This window comes from Ictalurus punctatus, unplaced genomic scaffold (assembly GCF_001660625.3).
Source record: "Ictalurus punctatus breed USDA103 unplaced genomic scaffold, Coco_2.0 tig00004965, whole genome shotgun sequence".
NCBI classification, from domain to species: domain Eukaryota; kingdom Metazoa; phylum Chordata; class Actinopteri; order Siluriformes; family Ictaluridae; genus Ictalurus; species Ictalurus punctatus.
The window spans coordinates 129,078-146,247 of record NW_026521104.1 but is presented as its reverse complement, the minus strand read 5'-3'; the positions used below and the strand labels follow the sequence as shown (position 1 = coordinate 146,247).

The 17,170-nt window shown below is 38.4% G+C and overlaps 1 protein-coding gene across 1 annotated transcript in view; it reads right to left on the bottom strand.

The window, feature by feature from the left end:
* Positions 1-1,867: 1,867 nt before the first annotated feature.
* The window catches only part of LOC108261618 (NLR family CARD domain-containing protein 3-like), a 56,424-nt gene continuing 41,121 nt past the window's right edge, over positions 1,868-17,170 (bottom strand). Inside the window, exons 16-21 of the mRNA XM_053679243.1 lie at positions 7,952-8,014; positions 4,974-6,297; positions 4,719-4,783; positions 3,693-3,838; positions 2,433-3,571; positions 1,868-2,254 (exon numbers count right to left, since the gene is read on the bottom strand). The gene's annotated coding sequence lies outside the window, so the exon portion shown is untranslated. The remainder of the gene's footprint in view (positions 2,255-2,432; positions 3,572-3,692; positions 3,839-4,718; positions 4,784-4,973; positions 6,298-7,951; positions 8,015-17,170) is intronic.

The window sequence follows — 17,170 nt, the reverse complement described above, 5'->3', positions numbered from 1 at the left end:
CTTCCTGTTCTTATTACGATGTCCTCTCTCTGACTGGTTCCTATTTCTTAAATTGTGCACTCTATCTGTACACTACACACTTGACCATCGAACATCTGGATATTTGAAGAGCACACACACGCGCGCGCGCGCACACACACCCTGCGTGAAGTTGGCCCCCCCACCAACACAAAACATCGGCAGAATAGTTTGTGCTGGTTTGTGCCGTAAAAATTTTCGTTTGTGCTGCTTCAGTTCTGGAGATATTAAAATAATATTTATAGGTCATTCTGGGGTCACTCAAACCCCCCACATGCTCCAAATTCACCCCAAATGGTCTCAATAATAATAATAATAATAATAATAATAATAATAATAATAATAATAATAATTCAAAAGAAGAGAACTATAGCGCCTTAACCCACACTGCGCATGCGCGAAGCCGGATGACTCAGCCATTAAACTAGTAAAAGAGCTCTAATTAGCCAGTGAAGCTAAATGTCGTTCTGCCACGTCCACTTATAAAAGTAAATCATGCAGTATTCTCAGACTGGGCAGTTATTGACAGAGTGAATTCATCGTTTTAAATAGAATCAAAAATAACATCGACCTATTTGCTAATCACATTTCGAATAGCTTGCTCATTAATTACACTGCGCATGCGTGGACTGGACTGCCTCCTCAAAAGCTAGCACCGCTAGTATATTTGTGTAATATTAACATTAATACTGAACCAGAGTGAATAAAAAAAGTTTTAAAATGTTATTTCTCACTTCTCCTCCTCTTGTTCTTCTTCTCTGTGCGGGTGTGAGTTATCTTTGGTCGGTTCCTCGGTGATTCGGTCATTAGTGAACCGAGCTCCGAGAGTGAATCAGTGCGCCGTCACCGCCTGCTTCATACTGATACACCTGAAACACAGGTGTTAACACCGTTAACTACACACATACACACGATACAGCAAAAAAACAGAACGGGTTCGTTTACACAGAACCGAATAAACTCACTTTAGTTTGGGTCCAAACGGGCCAGAACTAACACTAACAACGCTTTCTGCTCCTCACTTCGACTTCTCGCGCTCGCGGTGACGTCACCAACGTAACGGACGTTGACGTAAATTTGAATCTGTGAGGAGAAAATAAAATAAACCCAAATTTTATTTCATAAAAAGCTTCATTATTCTCTTCTTCTTAAACCCGATAGAGGATAAGATATACAAATACATTAAAAAAAAAAACAGCTTTATCATTATTTTAAATCAAATCCACTTTAAAAGTGCTCCTAATTACATTTTAATTAAAAATATACTTCATCTTACTCTTGTTTAATTTAATTTTTTTAATTAATATTTAATACATCGATGATTGTAGACGTGTTGAGGTTTCACGTTCTTTGTGCTTTATTATCATAAATATACACTTTGTTTAAACTTTTGAGTTTGGACACAAAATGTAAACATTCCTCATGAATTCAGAACATTTGTTTATTATTTAGAAAGTAATAATTAAACAGCTGAATAAAATGATCAGATTAATCACTTGCAACATTTAGGATATGAATTTCTTGTATTGAGAGACATTTTTAATTATACACAGATATAAATAGATTTTATTTATTTGTAGTTTTCATATTTGACTCAGTACACTACATTTATTTAATCAACTATTTATCAAGTTTTTTCAATATTGAACTGCATGATTGTTCAATATCAATAAAAATCTTCAAATAATCTATCAACACCATCAATACATCTCATCAGTAAATTAAAAATCTACATTTATCCAGCTGATCTATTGACTGGTTTATTGAAAGTTTTACAGCTTCGGCAGGTAAAGAAGCCGTGGCTTTAATCTGATCTTCTGATTTCTAATGATAATTAAATGACAAAATACAGAATTAAAGAATATCTTTATTTAAATACAAAATCACGAATCATTTAAAAATATGGACTACATGTCATTTCTACAAGTGTTCATACAGACAGAAAGACCAGAGATGAAACGGATTTAACCGATACAGGACAATTAGGACAAGGAAAGTGAGAGAACTAGAATGATCATTTATTTATTACTTTAAAAAAAAATTACAACTGTGTTCAAGATCACAGCAAAAAGACAGGAAACAAAGGAACAAAAATATTTCACATTTCCTGTTTAAATTCAACAGTAAAATCACATGAACTGAAGACATCGTGACTTTTTGAAACCGGTCGTTACATTTTTGAGTCAAACGGAGCAGGTAGTGATGAAGAAGCTGCCTCAAAAGATCATTTCTGTTCCTCGAAGAGTAAAAAAAAAAAAAAAAAAAAAAAAAAACATTAAATCCTAAATGTATGAAAAATAAACATTATGTACATTTTATGTCTAATTACAGTGAACCTGACGGAGAGTGAAGCTCACAGAGGCGAAGTGTTCACGCTACAGCAAATTTCACTGGTTGACGCTAAACTCGCTCACTTAGAAGGTGCGTTTCTCTGTCCCGGGATATTCCTAGCACTGTGTGAAAGCTCCTGAGATGTCCAGCATGGAGACGTGTGTGCATGTTGATGTGTACACAGTACCAATGGTCAGGATGTACTCTTGTGTCCAAGTTTCTCGTTCTCCTGAAAAACACACGTGCGCGTGCACGCACACGCACACTGGAATTGTAAAGCAAAACGTTGGAATATATATATTAATCACATGTCACTCCTTTTATAGAGTCTGAATCAGTTTGACTGATTCATTTCGAGTTTATTCAGAGTCGAATAACTTTCTAGTGAGAATCAAATACTCATCTCAGTCTAGTTCGTTTGGAAGTGTGCGACTCTCACTAGAAAATTATTTGACTCCGAATCGTCTCGAAACGAATCAAACCGATTCAGACTGGACAAATGGACTAATAGAAGAGAAAGAGCAACAGGAAAGAGGACAGCCTTCCTGCTGAAAGCAAACCGGATCAGAACCTTACATTAGATTGTTTTCTATATTTTTATTTTAAATCAGTTGTGTTGTTTCTCTTCTTTCTGCACTCAATTGAGGAAACAGCAATGATAAATAAATAAATAAATAAATATATCTGTCCAGCTTCCTCCTCTTCGTCCCCAAGAATGACGTGTGGGTGACTGATTGACGGATTTAAAAAAAGATGTCTGGGCAAACTGTGACCTCCTCGAGTTAAAAGTGAGCATCCAAGGAAATTTACTGTGTTAACTGCACTACATTCTGCAGTCACACAGGACCAGAAAAAATATGTACATCTACTGTACATGTTAACACACAAAACAAGCTTTTGAGTATTAGTTACCCTGTCTTACTGTACAAAGCACCTGCAAATAATCAAGCAAGTAATTAAAAGTTCATCCATCATTTCACTTCCACTAATCAGTCTTTTGACCAGTCTAAAAATAAAAAGACTAAAAAGAAACTGAGACTTAGCAAGAAGAATTAAAGACATGTGGATGATGAAGTCTCAGTTCCACCGCAGCTTCAACAGCCCTGGATCTTCTCCTTTAAAGCTTGGAGAAGGGCACGTCTTTCGGAATCTTCTTTTCCAGGGCTACCTGCGCTGACTTCATAAGATCCTGTGTCTGCAACATGTTCATGTTCCGAGTAGCCTGGAGACACAGGAGAAATCTCAGATTTCGACCGCTCTACTTTGTGTTTGTGCCCATACTGCGTGTGCATGGGTCTACCTTGAGGCTAAAAATGCTATTCATGTCTTAAGCAGATTCTTACCATCTAGTCTAGGCTCTCAGTTACACTGTGGTCTCGGGAGTAGCGGAGGTTGATTTGGTTCCTTGGACAGCGACGCGACTCCAGCCTGCAATCTCACCTGCTATTTCCAGAGCTCCAGCAATCATTGACTATCAGGAAACACACGACTGCAGAGATGAAGAATAGAACACACTTGCCTTCATTTATACTAAATAATAAAGCTACATGAAAAAAAAAATACACGGTACAACCCAAAGTCACATTCTTCTGTTATCATTCCACATCTTCCATGTGTCAGTCCAGAATTTCACCATTTTGTGATCACAGAAATTATCGCAAAATCAAGAAACTCCACAATATTCAGAGGAGCTTCCACTTTTTCAAAGTTACTGCAGATTTGGGCCAAAACGTGTCATGACACGTCATCACCACAACAGGCCTTCAGCACAGGTTACTCTACTTCCTGAACAAGTGCAGACCCGGATACAAGTTACGTTCACATTCATGGGACAATTCACATTCACAGTTCCAGTGTAACCAAACTCTGCCCACCTTCTACAGGTAGTCTCGGGTTCGGTACCGCAGTGCACTTCCCAGTCCACATTACGACGGTCACATTACCAACTTTTCATGCAAACTGCTCTGTGTTGGACTAAACTTCCAGTGGGAAAGCCCACTAGAACAGCTACACTGCAGAATTTTTCTGTCTAAAAATGAACAAATTTCAGGTTTTGTAGCTCTTCTTTGATAAATGACAAGATGGTAATATCATAAAATAGTCCACTTTGTATTAAAACCAGACATCTGATGCTCACTGTGATTTATTTAATCTTCAACAAACTGCAAATGTAAATAATTGTTCAGAGTGTGCCCCCTTGTGGTCAACTCTTTCATAGGGGCTTGTACAAGTCAGAACAATCAGCCCATTCTTATCTTCTCATCACTTACTATCTCTATATATGATCATATGGACAAAAATAACTTGTTTACAGATCTTGGTGTAAACATGTAAGCAAGCAATGTATGGCAAGTTAATGTTCCTCATACCTTCACCTGAAACCAGGCGTCCTGTGTGCACAGACGAATATCACAGGCTGTGATTAGATCCACTCCTGCGAAAGAAGAAATCAGATCCACAAAAAAAAGTGTTAGTAATTCAGTCTCCTGCAGCTAAAAGCCCCAGTAAAGATAACTCTCTGATGGTTAAAGCTTTGCAGGAAAGTGACACCACAACTCTGGAAAGTTCCATCCATACTGTTTGCTGAGTGTATGAGATTATGGTACTTAACACTCCCAACAGACCTGCTTCCACACACACGCCATGCACTGCCACCACCACGGGCTTTGGACACTGCAGACACAAACACAAAATTCAGTTTATATACCACAATGTATTACTCTAATAGGTTATTGATTGTACAAATACTACATGCATGTAGAACCCCTACATGCTTTGTGTTTACTTTCCTATAACCGCATGTTTATTCCTTACATAAATTAGTCAACGATGAAGTGGAATGACCGTTACCACCCTAAGGTATAAGTGCACATTCTGAAGTGTTTTATTCCCCTTATACCACAGCAAGTTGTCAACAAGTGAATTTCTTTATTAATTAAAGAAGATCATGTCATACACATTAATCTATTTTAAAGGCTGACCGATAGTGGATCTTACAGACGCTGATAACCAAGTCAGGTAGCACCTACTAATAACCGATTACTACTGAATGAAAATATAACACTCAGTGGAAAAATTAAGTTCACTTTATTACAAAAATAAACAGTACTGACCGTACCATGAAAATGTACTGCACTTTTTCTAATGAAATAAACACACTAATTTTTATATTATATATATATTTTTTTATATTATATATTTTTATATTTTATATATATAAAAAATGCACACTATGAATAAATATTAAAGTAAATAAAAAGATGTACAGTATTTCACAAAAAAGTGAGAACACCCCATTTTTGTAAATATTTGATTATATCTTTTCATGTGACAACACTGAAGAAATGACACTTTGCTACAATGTAAAGTAGTGAGTGTACAGCTTGTGTAACAGTGTAAATTTGCTGTCCCCTCAAAATAACTCAACACACAGCCATTAATGTCTAAACTGCTGGCAACAAAAGTGAGTACATCCCCAAGTAAAAATGTCCAAATCGGGCCCAATTAGTCATTTTCCCTCCCCGGTGTCATGTGACTTGTTAGTGTTACAAGGTCTCAGGTGTGAATGGGGAGCAGGTGTGTTAAATTTGGTGTCATCGCTCTCACACTCCCTCATACTGGTCACTGGAAGTTCAACATGGCACCTCAAGGCAAAGAACTCTCTGAGGATCTGAAAAAAGAATTGTTGCTCTACATAAAGATGGCCTAGGCTTTAAGAAGATTACCAAGACCCTGACACCGAGCTGCAGCACGGTGGCCAAGACCATACAGCGGTTTAACAAGACAGGTTCCACTTAGAACAGGCCTCGCCATGGTCGACCAAAGAAGAAGTTGAGTGCACGTGCTCAGCGTCATATCCAGAGGTTGTCTTTGGGAAATAGATGTATGAGTGCTGCCAGCATTGCTGCAAAGGTTGAAGGGGTGGGGTGTCAGCCTGGGCTTTGGACACTGCAGACACAAACACAAAGTTCAGTTTATATACCACAATGTATTACTCTAATAGGTTATTGATTGTGCATATACTACATGCATGTAGAACCCCTACATGCTTTGCGTTTAATTTATGTAAGGAATAAACATGCGGTTAAACGAGCTTCATTTTGGTAAAATGTTAATATGATGATGTGTTTGACCTTATATACAGCCACAATACCAACTGTAACAGTGTTGACAGGTTTTTATATCCTGAAAAGTAACTGTGTCATATGAGGTTTCCACTTGACAGTGACATGTACAGTGTCCTCCACTAATATTGGCACCCTTGGCAAATATGAGCAAAGTAGAAAACCTTTTGTTCAAAAAATAGTCACAAAAATACTCTCTCATGGATAAACAATTGCAAACACCACAAGTTTATAAAAAAATATTTGTTAAATGAGTGTACAACAATTATTAGCACCCCATGAATCCATGAGAAATGTATTTGAAGTATATTCCACTTGACATTTTACTTTTTTGTACACTTGGTAAACTAGGAACAGGACATTGTTCAACCATGACTTCCTGTTTCACAGGGATAGGTAACGCATAAGCCAAATTCTCTTACTCATTCAGAACAATAAGTGAGGCCAAGATGTATTCATTGGTGCTTGAAGGTTCAGAATTATATAATGATTATAATATATATATATATATATATATATATATATATATATATATATATATATATATATATATATATATATATATATATATATATATATAAAAAAAGATGACCCAAAACATCAGATTTTTACACAAGTCCTAAAAGTAGACCAAGAGATCCCAATTAAACAAACGACACAAAATGATATTTGATCACAGACAGATTGTGCACAAATGGAGGAAATTCAAGACCATCATTACCCTCCCCAGAACATATCAACCAACAAAGATCACTCCAAGAGCAAGACAAGTAGTAGTCTGTAAGGTCATAAAGGAGCCAGGGTAACATTTATGCAACTAAAGGCCTCTCTCTCACTGTAGTGAAGGTAAGGGTTCTGTTTAGTTTGACTTACCTAGGGCTGCTCCTATCACACAAACCATTGAAGTGAATAGCATGGAGGTGGTATTTGAAGTTAACGCAGGCTGTGGAGTGATCATCAGTAAAGATCAACATTCAAACATCAAAGATTCAACATTCAAAGATGTGTGTGTGTGTATGTGGGGGGGGGGGGGGGGGGGGGTCGCGCTACGGAAATCATTTGTTGCCTCAGCTGGTAAATACAGTAGCAAATGTACCAGGACATAAGTTGGCTAATGTATTGGAGAGACAATCCGAGGTGTTCAAAGAAGAGTTGGGTCCACTGATGGAGAGAGAACTCCAGAGGCTGGTGGAAGACAAGATCATTGAACCAATGCAGTTTGCAGAGTGGGCAGCTCCCATTGTTCCAGTCAGAAAACTGATGGTTCGACCCCAATTTGTAGGGATTATAAACTCGCAGTAAATCCAGCTCTAGTGTGGAGCAGTATCCAATTCCCAAGGTAGAAGATTTATTTGCTCAGTTGGCAGGAGGAAAAATTCTCCAAACTGGACATGACCCATGCGCATCAGAAGATAATGCAGCACAAAAATTCCAATAAGTACGTTACAATTAACATGCACAAGGGATTATGTACTTACAACAGGCCACCATTTGGAGTTGCTTCAAGTCCAGCGATCTTCCAGTGCACAATAGAAGGGATTCTGCAAGACATCGCACGCATCACAGTTTATCTGGATGACATTTTAGTCTCAGGGGCTAATGAATATCTGCAGAACTTGGATGAGGTACTGAGTAGGATAGAAAAGAGTGGACTGAGACAAAGAAGGAGCAAGTGCGAGTTCATGGGAGAAGTAGAGGTATTTTTAGGTCACAAAATTAATGCCATAGGATTACAGTCGAAAGACAGGTCCTATATTATGCTTGAGGAAGCTGGCATTGTAGCTGTGAAATCAGCTAACATTATGCTCCATGTAATGTTTGCGATATCCAGTTATTTGTTAAACGCTAACGCATTGCAATGTTATAAACTACCTCCTAATGGACCACCATGCATCGCCATTCAGCCCGTGTCCTGTCAACTAAATGTAGCCTCAGGTCACTAATAATTATTCACATGTTCAAGCTTTTAATAAATCTTTTTATCCTGACACCATATCAGTGAATTTAAACTAATGCTTGCATTCAGAGTAGTGTGTGCGTTTAGGAGTGCACCTTAGCACTTTATGGTCAGAGTGTTTGAACTAAAATATCCCTCTCTCTGCCAGTATCAGCCAGAGGAGGATGTCCTCCAGGAGTTTTTAATTTTATAAAAAAAATTTTAATTCTGTTTTTTTTTTTTTTTTAAATAAAAACCACACCGCGGTACTGAGCATCGTGTACTTTTGGTGGTATCGGTACCGACGACTAGATTTTTGGTATCGTGACATCCCTAATATGTAAGGAAATAGGATCAACTCTACATACAGGGAAGCTTTGTGTTATGGGGGACTCACATAGTGATTCCACATCCGCGGCGTGCGGCTCTTCTAAGACATCTACACCAAACCCATCCGGGAATTACCAGGATGAAAGGCCTGGTGCGTAGCTATATGTGGTTGCCACACTTGGATGCAGGAGGTGGAAGCATTGGTCAAATCGTGTGCAGTCTGTCAGGAACCAGAAACGCTCCGGCAAACGCGCCACTGCATGCGTGAGAGTTACCAGAGCAGCCATGGAGAAGGATTCACATTGATTACGGTGCACCGTGGATGGGTAGAATGTTCTTGGTCGTGGTAGAGGCATTCTCAAAGAGGCTTATCTGTTAATCAAGTCTACATCCACAGTTACCATTCAGTGCTTAAGACAAACCTTTAGCCAACACGGGATACCAGAAGTAGTGATGTCAGACCATAGCAGTTTCTTTGTTTTTTACCAGTGCTGAATTCCAAGAGTTTGTGGAAAGAAACGGAATTAAACACAAGCACAGCACCCTACCATGCATCTTCCAGTGGTCTGGCTGAAAGGGCCGTTCAAACATTCAAAACCCTGAGGAAAGAGTGCTGGAGAGTCTGTTGAAAAAGCTAGCCAGAGTGCTGTTCAGTTACCGAACGACACCACCGTTGACCACTGGCAAATCAGCCGCTAAACTGCTGTGTGGAAGGAAACTGGTCTACACAGGGTCTCATTGAGACACAAATAATTGAGACAAAAATGGTACCATGACCAACATGGAAAGGAAAGATATCTTGTGGTGGGTGACCCAGTGTATACTAGGAACTTCAGCTCTGGACCTACTTTTATTCCAGGAACAGTTCAGAAAAAGACTGGTCCTGTATGGTGCACAGTAGCATTGGGAAGTGGACAAGTAGTGCACTGACATATTGATCAGGTGAGAGATGGGCACAATGCATCAATAGCACCAGAGTTGTAAGACACTTCACAGCCAGATGCTGACATTCCAGCGCATTCTACAAAAGACTCAGGTTCCTCATTCTCTGAGGAAAGTCACAAACAAAAACTGGGAGGAACTTCTGAAGTGGCTGTGTCAGAAACGTTCCTTGTAATGGAAAACCCTGAGTTGAGAACATCTACATGTACTAAATCTCCAAGCTATATGAAAGATTATAATTAGTGTAGTGGTGAGTTCCACAACCACAGGACAAGAATGAACCCAGGAACTGAACTGAATCTCAAGAGAAAGTGGGGCATGCAATAAGACGATGGCCCGGAACAAAGAATGGTTAAAGAATAGTTATTGGTTTGGAATGGCCAAAACTGATGTCCAAGCCCATGTGCAGGACTAATCAACAGTTACTGGAAATGATTAGTTGCAGTTATTGCTGCACAAGGGGGTCAGACCAGATACTGAAGTCAAAAGTTTCACATACTTTTGCCACTCCCAGATATGTAATATTGGATTATTTTCTGCATTAAATAAATGACCAAGTATAATTTGTGTCACATTTGTTTAAATGGGTTCTCTGTGTAGTTTTAGGACTTGTCTGAAAATCTTGTGTATATTTATGTAAATATAGAAAACTCTAAAGGGTTCAAACTTTCAAGCACCACTGTAGCTGTGAAGTGCAGCAAAAGGTTATTGAGCTTCACATAATGGGAAGTGTCTATAAGAAAATAGCACAAGCATCGAAAATGCTCATTTCACATCATCAGGGCAATAATTAAGAAGTTCCAGTCAACTGGAAATGTTATGAATTAACCTGGAATTGGACGTGTGTATATCGTCTCAACACACTGAAGAGGACGGTTCGAGTGGACAAAACATCTCCAAGGATCAGAGCTGGAGAATTGCAGGAGTTAGTTGTGTCTTGGGGTCAGAACGTCTCCAAAACTACAATCTGAAGTCACCTACATCACCACAAGTTGTTGGAAGGGTTTCAAGAAAAAAGCCTCTACTCTCATCCAAAAACACACTCCGGTGTCTTCAGTTGGCCAGACACTACTGGAACTTCAAATGGGATCGGGTTCTATGGTCAGATGAAACCAGAATAGAGCTTTTTGGTAATAAACACCAGAGGTGGTTTTGAAGCACACAGATAGGTAGCCATATGGAAAAGTACCTCATGCCCACGGTTAAATATGGTGGTGGATCTTTAATGTTTTGGGAATGTTTTTCTGCCAGAGGACCGGGACATATTGTTAGGATACATGGCATCATGGACTCTACCAAATATCAACAGATATTAAATGAAAACCTGACTGCCTCTGCCAGAAAAATTAAAATGGGCAGTGGTTGGATCTTCCAGCAGGACAGTGATCCAAAACATACATCAAAATCAACACAAAATCGGTTTACTGACCACAAAATCAAGTCATTTGACACTAATGAGTAGTATTAAAAATATTAACATGGATATCTGAGTCTGATAATAAAATTAACTTCTACTTGCAATCAAATTGTGTAGTGTTTAGGACATTTAACACCCTTCCGTCCAAAAGAAACCAAAAGGGGGTACAAACTTTTACACTCCATTGTATTTGGTTGAAATTGCGCTTATAGAACAACTGAACAGTAACGTTTCCATACAGGTTTTAGTGAAATGTTCAACAATAGCAACTCGACTTGAAACGGATGATGTTTTATCAGGGTGGCCTGTGCCCAAATCCTGCACGACTGCGTATCTAGGTACACTACACACGGTCTGAACGAATGGAGTCTCTACCGCACCTAGTGCACTAGAGATAGAGATTCCATACAAGGTGATTTGGGACGGAGCCAGTGCACAGAAACCGTTTCCCTGCGAGAGGCGCAGGTGGAGCTGGAGCTGTGTGACTGATTTGTGCACCTGTGACTACAGAACTACCTCAAGTCTCCACACAGAGCTGTTCAAGAGAAAAACACTCCTAAAGAACAAATCACTGCGCCAGCGAGACATCAACCCTTTAACTAGACGTTCATCCCAATTCCATACAAATACCACGGAACTAGTTAGGGCTGAGAGACAGTTCAAAAAGCACTGAAAATAAAGTCACTCGGTAAACAGTTGCTCTCTGCGTCACCCAGACAGCGAGGCGGATAAACTACAAGTTCCCGAGAAGCGTCAGATTTACTAAACTAACCAGTTCACCGTTTATCCGGCGCTAAATAAACTCCCACCGAGTTAACTCAAGTTAGTACTTTATACTAAAACAGCCGCAGAGCTAACAGGCTAGCAGCTTAGTGAATAAATAAGGCCAAACGCGTTCACCTACCCACCTACAGTCGGGTGTGAAGTCTACAAGTTGCTCAGTGCTGTGTTTTCTCTCCACTTCTGTAGTTCTCCGTCATTAAATGCGATTCAGAGGTGGCTTCCATTACACCAATCACCAGCCCCAAGTGAGTAACCCGCTCGCCATGTACAACCTGCTACCTTTAACAGACCGACGCGATTAGCCACGCCCACGGACGCCATGGAGGATAATATGATTGGTTCGAACGTGCGTGGTGGGTGGAGCCACGAGAGAGTCCGTTTCCAATTAATAATAACAAGCTGTAACTTTTAGGCTAAAAAGTTGAATTTTGGTTTTATCAGGTATCATAACACATTATTTCACATGGCTTGGGGAGATTGGATGTATTTTTATGTACTTTTTGGTTATAAAAGGCTTCCGTCTTGCCACCCTACCCCAAAGCCCAGAGATATGAAGAATTTGGGAGATTGTTGTCACATATAGGGAGAAACCTGTACAATTCACTCTGTGCAGATAAAGTAAAAATGACCACTAAAAGGTAACATTATCATTTATTTCATGCCATACCAGTGTAACACAAAAATGATGATGATGATGATGATGATGATGATTATAATAATAATAATACATTATATCCCTTCACTTTATATCTCTCCACTTACTGTATTTTAAGACTTTCCCAATGTACCTGAACCATGCTGTCTAGAATTATTGAGCTATGTTTAGGAATTTGGGACTGCTTGAAAATGATTAGATTATAAACATCTGTACATGATTTGAATTAACTTTATGCTTCTTTTGTTACAGCAGTACATCTTATTCAAACATTACATACATGAATATTATTTGTCATGACAAATTTACACCAATCAGCCATAACATTAAAACCACTGACAGGTGATGTGAATGACATTGATTATCTCATTACAACGGCAGAGAGAGAAGATAGTTTGTATATATTGTAACCGTAGTTTTGACAGGTATAGGTCAAAGGTCAAAAAGATACACATTCTAACTCTCTATATCTAGATCAAAGGTCATGATCATAAAAATATGAATAGTTATGTTAAATCTGGATCACATCCATTCGTGACCATATATGGTGCTGCCATGTGTGTTTTTCCGCCCCACACGTTGCGCACACCTGGTACATCTTTTCACATAGAATATGAAACTCTCTGTGGTAGGTCATAAGAATATATATAGTTTTGTTAAATCTGGTTCACATCCAAATCGTGACCATACCTGGTACGACCATTTGTTCCCCCGCACCCCCCCCCCCCCACACACACACACACACAGAGACAAAAGTTGCATAGTCATGTTTTTCCTCTTCACATAGAATATGAAGCTCTCTGTGGTAGGTCATAAGAATATATATAGTTTTGTTAAATCTGGTTCACATCCAAATCGTGACCATACCTGGTACGACCATGTGTATCCCACATCCAAACAAAAATATGACGCACACAAACGCACTTTATTTTCACATTATTTAAAAGGAATTTAAGTGTTATGTACTAAATTACCATAATTATGAGCACAAGTTGTTAAGTTGACAATCATTTTTAAAATTACGTTTCTCCATTTAGATTGTCTGCAGTAGAATGCAGTCTTTTAATCCAGGAAAAAAATGACTGCCTTTAAGTTTTATAACAATAGTAAGTAAAAATCCAGCGTGATTTACATTACAAATCTCATACGTAACATCTCTGCAGGATTTATAGACGTTAAAGCACTGAATGAAATGAACAATATAGACAAAAAATAAACACTCTGTGTCTACTACTTTTATCTCTCATAGAACTATCCACAGTCCAAAGGCTGTGGAGCTAGAAGGCTACGCGTGCGAATGACAAAAGATTTTTAAAAATAAAATAAAAAATGTATCAATACATGAAATTAGATTACACAATGTAGTTGAGGTTTACATGAATAAGCAGAAATGTAATCATGCTTATCTTTCCTATAGCAGAATTGAAAAGCCCTCTCTAGATGAACAGATTTGTCAAATGAAACTTTTTCCTTCTTTTCCACTGCTACGGTAAACTAAAGAGTGGATATTCAAATGACACTGCTAAATATGACTAGCATTAGCTACGTGTACTAGTGCAAAATAGTCCATCAAATGTATTAGCCGGTGTAGCCTATACACGAGTCCACTATCGGTCATATCGCAACTGAGAACATGCCCCAAATTCATTGCTTTAGTAGAATTTAATGGTAAGTGAAATGATAATCACATTGTAATGTCCTTAGTATTTGTTCAGTCTACAGGTCCTCTAACACTCTGTTAAATGAATAAATGTAAATGTACTACAACGTAAATTTTGTTTTAAATCAATTAACGCAGAAATTACACACAATATTAAAATGATGTAATTATCCACATTATTATGTCAACACCACTCATCAAAATAATGTGTACAACTTTAAATATTTAATTAATTCAATAAATTAGAATTTTTATCTTGCAAACACACATTAAATTTAGATTGTGGGGGTTTGTTTTGTATAGCTCCGCTGTTAGAAAATACACGATGGTTGAATGTGAACATAAATGAGCAGAATGTAAGCTTGTGAAATAAATTCAACTTTATTGATTGCACTTTTTGAGAAAATGACATGACTTTGAATAAAACTTTACTGAAATAAATACTCTAAAACATTGATATACCCGAAGAAATGTAAAAAAGAAAAAATAATTAAAAAAAACTTTTTACATACCTTCTAAATAGGTCCCTTTAGGAGGTAAACGTTTTAAAGACGGTGTTTTATAAGAAACGCGCGTATTACATGCCTTCTAAACCTAACCCTTTAGGATGTAAAATGCTGCTTAAAAGAATCGAGAGTTTTGTTTAAACTAGAAGACACAATTTCCGGGGAATGTCTTGTAGGCCTATACACAGTGTCCTACACATCTGAGGTGTGTGTGTGTGTATGTGGGTGTGGGGGGGTGTGTGTGCGTGCGTGTGTGTGGGTGTGTTAGAGAGAGAGAGAGAGAGAGAGAGAGAGAGAGAGAGAGAGTCGAGTGTTTCCTGGGGGTTTGCTGACCAGTAGGTTTGCTGACCAGACTGCTTACAGTGTGTTTATGTTAATGAATCAAGGTACGAGTCGTGTGTTTTAGGGTTTAACGATCCCTACCAATGTGTACATTTGTGGTTTAAGTGAATCTTTGTTTCTGAAATTACTTCTGTGGTAAATATCAGTTTGTGTAACTAATCTATCAGAAAATACTAGACCCGGTGACTGAATGTGGTAGATGTATTAGAATTTTGGACATGTTATGCATGTGTAGCTCCCTATGTGTATGATCTATGTGTAATCCTTCTGTCAAGAAATGAGCAGACTGAGGTTTGTGAAATAATTGAACTGTTTATTGGCTACGTTGTTGAGAAAAACACTGTGATGTGTAAAACATTTCTACAGTCCTTCAAGGGTTAGGAGGCAGAAAAACATTTAAAGACGGTGTTTTAAAAGAGTCGTGAATTTTGTTTAAACTATAAACGAGATTTCAGAAAATGGTCCGCCAACGAGGATACTTACACAGAACTATCGCTAAATACATAAGCTTTCGTCTATGCTTTGACATCCCATGTCCCAGCAGTACATTTATGACCTCTGGTGACCATGTGGGTGTGCGGGGGGTGGGTGTGAGAGAGAGAGACACAGGTGTTCTTTCGGGGTTTTTGCTGACCAGAATTCTTACAAATGTGTTTGTTAACGAATTAAAGGGAGTCGTGTGTCTCAGTGTTAAAATAGTGGCAAAGACGTCGTAGTGGGTGTGGGGGGTGTGCGTGTGTGGATGTGTTAGAGAGAGAGAGTCGAGTGTTTCCTGGGGGTTTGCTGACCAGACTGCTTACAGTGTGTTTATGTTAATGAATCAAGGTACGAGTCGTGTGTTTTAGGGTTTAACGATCCCTACCAATGTGTACATTTGTGGTTTAAGTGAATCTTTGTTTCTGAAATTACTTCTGTGGTAAATATCAGTTTGTGTAACTAATCTATCAGAAAATACTAGACCCGGTGACTGAATGTGGTAGATGTATTAGAATTTTGGACATGTTATGCATGTGTAGCTCCCTATGTGTATGATCTATGTGTAATCCTTCCGTCAAGAAATGAACAGACTGAGGTTTGTGAAATAATTGAACTGTTTATTGGCTACGTTGTTGAGAAAAACACTGTGATGTGTAAAACATTTCTACAGTCCTTCAAGGCTGTATGACGTCGTTGTTCTCTTTTACTGAAAGAAAGGTCAAAACCATAGGTGTTATTCGTTGTGTAGACTGAAGTGACAATATGTCTGAAGAAAATGAAAATATGTATTACATATCCTACCTGCTAACCAGGTTATTTTAAGGGTGGAAAAAAAACCTTTTTTAAAGACGGTGTTTTAAAAGAGTCGTGCATTTTGTTTAAACTATAAACGAGATTTCAGAAAATGGTCCGCCAACGAGGATACTTACACAGAACTATCGCTAAATACATAAGCTTTCGTCTATGCTTTGACATCCCATGTCCCAGCAGTACATTTATGACCTCTGGTGACCATGTGGGTGTGCGGGGGGTGGGTGTGAGAGAGAGAGACACAGGTGTTCTTTCGGGGGTTTTGCTGACCAGAATTCTTACAAATGTGTTTGTTAACGAATTAAAGGGAGTCGTGTGTCTCAGTGTTAAAATAATGGTTAAGACGTCGTAGTTAAAACACAGAAGAAACTCTGCAACTATCTGTTACTATGTCTGCTCCGAGAAATCCTAATACCCTTAGAAGATTGCTGTGTATTCACCAACAAGAGGACCTGATGAAATGAGAGAGGACCTGACTTTTGCTCCAAATTTTTTTTTTTTTTTTTTTTTTTTTTAAAAACCAAGAGATTAGTTTGACAATTTATTAATGAAGGTAATGTAAAGACGTTGTTGTTTAACCCTGAGCAGGGCGTCATCAGCTCCAAAGATCGTGTCTTAAGTCCGAGGGTTTAGTTAGGAGGTAGAAAAAACATTTAAAGATGACGTTTTAAAAGAAACAAGTGTTTCATCCTTAATGGTAAAAAAGAAAAATGGTCGTACTCCAATATGAAATAAAACGGTGGAGACACACTGAGTACACTTCTGTTCCACAGTCTATAAGGATCCCCAAACTTCATGTAGTGTGGAAAAATATATACACCCTCCGTGACTACGTTACT